A 5,701-nucleotide genomic window follows, 5' to 3' on the forward strand; every position below is an offset into this window, starting at 1 on the left:
ATATATTCCTAGAGGTGGGATCACAGGGTCAAATGAGAGTTCTATTTTTAGTTTTTTGAGGAAACTCCATACTGTCTTCCATAGTGGCTGCACCAGTCTGCATTCCCACCAGCAGTGCACAAGTGTTCCTTTTTCTCCACATCCTCTCCAGCACTTGTCGTTTGTTGATATGTTGATGATAGCCATTCTGACAGGTGTGAGATGGTACCTCGTTGTTTTGATTTGCATCTCTTGGATGATTAGCGACTTTGAGCATGTTTTCATATGTCTCTTGGCTTTCTGAATGTCCTCTTTTAAAAGGTGTCTATTTAGGTCCTTTGCCCATTTTTTTTGATTGGATTGTTTATCTCCCTTTTGTTGAGTTGTATGAGTTCCCTATAAATGTTGGATGTTAAACCCTTATCAGTGATAGCATTGGCAAATATGTTCTCCCATGTAGTGGGCTTTCTTGTTGTTTTGTTGATGGTTTCTTTTTCTGTGCAGAAACTTTTTATTTTGATGTAGTCCCATTTGTTTATTTTCCCTTTAGTTTCCAATGCCCTAGGATCTGTACCGATGAAGAAATTGCTTCGGCATATGTCTGAGATTTTGTTGCCTTTGGATTCTTCTAGTATTTTTATGGTTTCCCGTGCATATTTAAGTCCTTTATCCATTTTGAGTTTATTTTTGTGTATGGTGTAAGTTGGTGGTCTAGTTTCATTTTCTTGCATGTATCTATCTGTCCAATTTTCCCAACACCATTTATTGAAGAGACTATCTTGGCTCCATTGTATGTTCTTGCCTCCTTTGTCAAATATTAATTGAGCGTATTGGTTGGGGCTGATTTCTGGGATCTCTATTCTATTCCATTGATCTATATGTCTGTTCTTGTGCCAGTACCAGGCTGTTTTGAGAACAGTGGCTTTGTAATACAGCTTGATATCTGGTATTGAGATCCCACCTACTTTGTTCTTCTTTCTCAGGATTGCTGCAGCTATTCGGGGTCATTTTTTATTCCAGATGAAGTTTTGGAGAGTTCGTTCTAGGTCTGTGAAATATGCCATTGGTATTTTAATGGGAAGTGCGTTGAATTTATAGATTGTTTTGGGCAGTATGGATATTTTAATGATGTTGATTCTACCAATCCAAGAACATGATATGTTCTTCCATCTCTTTATGTCTTCCTCTATCCCTTTTTTCAATGTCCTGTAGTTTTCTGAGTAAAGGTCTTTTACCTCTTTAGTTAAGTTTATTCCTAGGTAGCTTAATTTTTTTGGTGCAATGGTAAATGGGATTGCTTTTTTAGTCACTCTTTCTGCAAGTTCACTATTGGTATATAGAAATGCCATAGATTTCTTAGCATTAATTTTGTATCCTGCTACATTGCCGAATTCTTTTATTAAGTCTAATAGTTTTTTGATGGAGTCTTTAGGGTTTTTTAAGTATAATATCATGTCATCTGCAAATAAGGACAGTTTTACTTCCTCTTTTCCAATTTGGATGCCTTTTATTTCTTCTTCTTGTCTAATTGCAATGACTAATACTTCCAGTACTATGTCAAACAGGAGTGGTGAGAGTGGGCATCCCTGTCTTGTTCCTGTTCTCAGGGGAAATGGTGTTAGTTTTTGTCCATTGAGTATGATGTTGGCTGTGGGTTTGCCATATATGGCTGTTATAATGTTGAGGTGTGATCCTTCAATTCCCACCTTGCTGAGAGTTTTTATCAAAAATGGGTGTTGAATTTTGTCAAATGCTTTTTCTGCGTCAATTGATATGACTATGTGGTTTTTTTCTTTCAATTTGTTTGTGATGTATCACGTTTATTGATTTGCGGATATTGTACCATCCTTGAACCCTGGGATAAATCCTACTTGGCCGTGGTGTATGATCTTTCTGATGTACTGCTGGATCTGATTTGCTAAGATTCTGGTGAAGATTTTGGCATCTATGTTCATGAGGGATATTGGCCTGTAATTCTCTTTCATTGTGTTGTCTTTACCTGGTTTTGGTATTAGGGTGATGCTGGCTTCATAGAATGAGCTTGGAAGTGTTCCTTCCTCTTGGATTTTTTGTAGTAGTCTGAGGAGGATAGGTTTTAGTTCTTCCTTGAATGTCTGGTAAAACTCCCCTGTGAAACCGTCTGGTCCTGGGCTTTTGTTTGATGGAAGCTTTTTGATGACTGCTTCAATTTCTTCCATAGTTATTGGCCTGTTGAGATTTTTAGATTCTTCCTGATTGAGTTTTGGAATGTTGTATTTTTCTAGGAATATGTCCATTTCCTCCAGGTTGTCTAGTTTGTTGGAGTAGAGCTGTCCATAGTATTTTTTAACGATCATTTGTATTTCTGTGGGGTCTGTTGTTATTTCGCCTCTATCGTTTCTGATTTTGTTTATTTGGGTCCTCTCTCTTTGCTTCTTGGTGAGCCTGGCTAGAGGTTTGTTAATCTTGTTTATCCTTTCAAAGAACCAGCTTTTGGTTTCATTGATTTTCTGTATTTTTTGTTTTTTTTGGTCTCTATGTCATTTATTTCTGCTCTAATCTTTATTATCTCCTTCCTTCTGCTCACTCTGGGCTTTTCTTGTTGCTCTCTTTCTAATTCTTTGAGCTGTAGATTTAGATGATTTACTACCATTTTTTCTTGTTTGTTGAGATAGGCCTGTAGAGCTATAAACTTCCCTCTCAGGACTGCTTTCATTGTGTCCCAAAGGTTTTGGATTGTTGTGTTTTCATTGTCATTAGTTTCCAGGATGTTTTTAATTTCTTCTTTGATCTCATTGGTAACCCAATCAATATTTAATAACATGCTATTCAGCTTCCAAGTGTTTGAGTATTTTGAGTTGTTTTTATTGTAGTTTATTTCTAATATTATGGCCTTGTGGTCTGAGAAGATGCTAGATATGATTTCAATCTTCTTGAATTTGGGGAGACTTTGTTTGTGACCCAATATGTGGTCTATTTTTGAAGATGTCCTATGAGCACTTGAGAAGAACATATATTTTGTGGCTTTGGGGTGAAGTGTTCTGAAGATGTCGATTAAGTCCATCTGATCTAGTGAGTCATTTAGGATTGCTGTTTCTTTGCTGATTTGTTGTCTAGCGGATTTATCTAGTGATGTCAGTGGTGTATTAAAGTTCCCTACTATGATTGTATTGTTGTCGATCTCTCCTTTGATATCTTCCAGGAGTTTTCTTATGTATGTGGGTGCTCCTGCATTGGGTGAATATATGTTTATCGGGTTATATCCTCTTGTTGTATTGATCCCTTTAGTATTATGAAGTGGCCTTCTTTATCTCTTGTTATGACCTTCACTTTGAGGTCTGTTTTGTCCGATATAAGTATTGCTACCCCAGCTTATTTTTCATTTCCATTTGCCTGAAAGATATTTTTCCATCCTTTCACTTTCAGTCTGTGTGAGTCCCTTCTAATGAGGTGGGTTTCTTGTAGACAGCAAATATATGGGTCATGTTTTTTTATCCATTCAGCCACTCGATGTCTTTTGATTGGACCATTTAGTCTATTTACGTTTAAAGTTATTATTGAAAGGTACTTGTTTGTAGCCATTTCTATTTTTTTGTGGCTGTTTTCTTTCTGGGTTTTTTATTTCTTCTTTATACACCAGTCCCTTTAGCATTCCTTGCATTGCTGGCTTGGTGTTGATAAACTCCCTTAGCCTTTTTTTTTTCTGTGAAGCTTCTTATTTCCCCTTCAATTTTGAATGATAGCCTTGCTGGATAGAGTATTCTTGGATTCAGTCCTTTGCTTTGCATCACTTTGTAAATTTCTATCCATTCTTTTTTGGCCTGATGTGTTTCTGTTGAGAAATCATTTGATAATCTGATGGGGGATCCTTTGTAGGTAACTCTCTGTTTCTCTGTTGCAGCCTTTAAGATTCTCTCTTTGTCTTGTACATTTGCCATCGTTATTATGACGTGTCTTGGTGTGGGTCTTTTGGGGTTCATCTTGCCTGGGACTCTCTGTACTTGTGTAACTTTTTTCTTCCCCATATCTGGGAAGTTTTCTGACATTATTTCTTCAAATAGATTTTCTAATCCTTGCTGCTCTTCCTGTCCTTCTTGCAGCCCTATTATGCGTATGTTACTTCATTTCATGTTGTCCCGAAGCTCCCTTAGGCTCTCCTCCTGCTTTTTAATTTTTTTCTCCAGTTGCTGTTCAGATTGAGCTTGTTTCTCTGCTTTATCTTCTAACTCACTAATTCGGTCCTCTGCTTCTTCTAGTCTGCTGTTGAAACTTTCCATGGTGTTTTTGATTGTAGCTATATAACTTTTCATTTCTTCCTGATTCTTGCATAGGTTGTTGATTTTCTCATCCATCCGGTGAATGAATTGTACAACCATTATTCTGAATTCTTTTTCTGTCATGTTGCATGCTTCAACTTCATTAATTTCCTTTCTTGGTGGCTCCTCATTGTCTTTCCTCTGGGTGTTGTTTCGTCTCTTCATTCTGATTATCTCCCGATGGTTCAAACGTCTAGTTGCGTGGGCCTGACCCGTGTGCAATAGGAGCCTCCCACCACACTAGTGTCACTGAAGAGCTCTGACACTAAGATGGGTGGTTGTGGTGGGTTGGTGGGAACCAGGCTCGCTCAGAGTCAGTGTAGTCAGTGCTCAATGTGGTCTCGTACGCGCCCTTAGAATCAGGGACCCTGCCTGCACCATGCTGAAACAGAGACCCCCCTGGAGCGTGTTGAAAACCAGAGCCCCCTAGTGTGCACCAGGAGTCAGAGTTCCCCAAGAATCCAGTATCAGAGTCTCTGTTGCTTCGCGCGACCTCGCCTTGAGAATCAGGTTCCCTGTGTGCGTATGCACCAGGAATTGGAGTCACTGGCTCTTAGTATGAATGCACAGGAAATCAGGATCTCAGGCGCAGGTGATAAGAAACACAGTCAAGTCACTGGTGCTTGGTGCTACCTCCTGCCCAGCGAATTGGGGTCCCTGGGCCTGTGCTACGCGGGACAAATTCCCGGTGTTCGTGCTATTGCTCCCAGCCCAGGGCTCCAAAGCAGGCAGTGCGAGCAGGACCAGTTCCTGGTGTTCACAGGATTGCTCCCAGCCCAGATCTCAGAAGCCCGCAGTGCATGTAGGATCAGTTCACGGTGTTTGCGCATTTGCTCCCAGCCCTGGCCTCCTGGAGCAGGCAGTGCGAGCAGGACCAGTTCCTGGTGTTCACGCGATTGCACCCAGCCCAGGGCTCCAAAGCCGGCAGTGCGCATATGATCAGTTCCCTGTGTTTGTGCGTTTGCTCCCAGCCCAGGACTCCTGAACTCGGCCCTATGCGGGATCAGTTCCAAGGTGCTCCAGCACTTCCAGGCCAAAGTTCCTGCAGCGCTGAGGCCCCCCACAAGGGGTGGGTCTGTCAGTTAGTTACTGTGGCTCTGCCTGCAAGCCTGAGGGAAGGGGGGATGGGCTCTGTTACTCACGGATCTGCCCCGGGGATTTCTGAACTTTTGGTGTCCGCCGGTCTGTAGCTGTGGTCACAGGTCTCTGTCCCCAGTAGCTGCAGGGTCCTGGTATGCGTCTGAGATCAGACTGGGTGGTGCTGAGGCCAGGATCCTAGTCTCAAGCAGCTCTGTTTCCCAAGATGGCGTGGTCGCCCTGCCTGTGCTGGCTGCCCAGGAGTGTCCGCGCAGGGAGCGGGACTCCGCCGCCTAAGACTGCCCGGTTTAGCAGCCCCTTAGAAGACCTGCAGAATCTAACTGTCCCTA

This window comes from Myotis daubentonii, chromosome X (genome assembly GCF_963259705.1).
Source record: "Myotis daubentonii chromosome X, mMyoDau2.1, whole genome shotgun sequence".
NCBI classification, from domain to species: domain Eukaryota; kingdom Metazoa; phylum Chordata; class Mammalia; order Chiroptera; family Vespertilionidae; genus Myotis; species Myotis daubentonii.